Below are 1,425 nucleotides of genomic sequence, written 5' to 3'. Positions count from 1 at the left end.
AATACAACTTTAGTTTGCATAATCCATCCTCTTAGTTTAACCCTTGAGGAGCTGACATCGTTGTGGGAACAGAGTGCCAACTGTTTCTTCACATTAAAATTCATCGTGCCCTCTCCTCCACAAAACACATTGTGTCCCAAGTCTTCAACGCAATCCCTCAGCCTTCTCTTTATCCCAGAAACAACAGGCTTTTATGGATTAAGTTTGGTGTTAACTAACCTTGGTCTTTGCTTGACTGCATCTCCTCTTCTGTACCCCAGTGTGACGTTGGGGGTGTGCTGCACTGCTGCAGATGCCCTCTTCAGCCAGGGTGTGAAAACATGGTCTGCTCCTGCCAGTGGGTATAAGCAGAAGTGGAAGGGGACTTTCCTCAGAACCCTGACCAACCCTGTCCCTGGTGGGATTGATATTTGTTGGAGCTGACTGTGCACAAATTGTCTGCTGTCCTTGCTTCCATTTTCGTTAAGACTACGTTTCAAAAGCTATTGAGTGGCTGGGAAGGCTGCGAGGAAGGCTGGTGCTGTAAAAAATGCATGTTTGACAATGCAGCACTTTCATCTCAATTTATGTGAGGATAGATACAGATGAGGAAAATCCTCAGCTCCCCAGCAGTGGTGTTGTCTGCATCTTAAGTGATCCCAGGGATTCAGCTTTCTCTCTACAACTGAGAAACATTCCCTCGTTTGACCATTCTCTGTGATGTTGTTCTGCTATCATTTCGAGATTGACCAAAGGACTGGTTTCAATCGGTCCTCTGCCCTAGAGTGTGGTGGATGCTGGGACACTGAATATATTGAAGGAGGACTGCAGTGGTTCAAGAAGGCAGATCAATACGACCCTCTTAATGGCAACTAGGGATGGGCAATAAACGTTGGGCCAGACAGCGACACTCACTTCCCTAAAATGAATGCAAAAGAATTCTCTGGGGACCCCAGTAAATACTAATATATTCCCTGCTGTAAATACTGACACCCTCCTCCATACCTGTAAATGCTAACACATTCACTCCTGAAAATACAGACATTCCCCCACCCCTGGTAAATACAGGCAAATTTCTCCTGTAAATACTGACACATTTCCCTGTAAATACAGACACACTCCCCCTGTAAATATTGACACATTTCCCCCTGTAAATACTGACACATTTCCCCCTGTAAATACTGACACATTCCTCTAGTAAATACAGACACATTCCCCCAGTAAATACTGACACATTCCCCCTGTAAATACTGACATATTCCTCCTGTAAACATGGTCAGACTCTCGCTGTAAATACAGGCACATTCCCCCTGTAAATATGACACATTCCCCCTGTAAATACAGACACATTCCCCCTGTAAATATTGACACATTTCCCCCTGTAAATACTGACACATTTGCCGTGTAAATACAGACACATTCCTCCTGTAAATACAGACACATTCC

Source organism: Rhincodon typus, chromosome 16 (assembly GCF_021869965.1).
Source record: "Rhincodon typus isolate 14 chromosome 16, sRhiTyp1.1, whole genome shotgun sequence".
Lineage (NCBI taxonomy): Eukaryota > Metazoa > Chordata > Chondrichthyes > Orectolobiformes > Rhincodontidae > Rhincodon > Rhincodon typus.
This window is presented reverse-complemented; position numbering follows the sequence as displayed.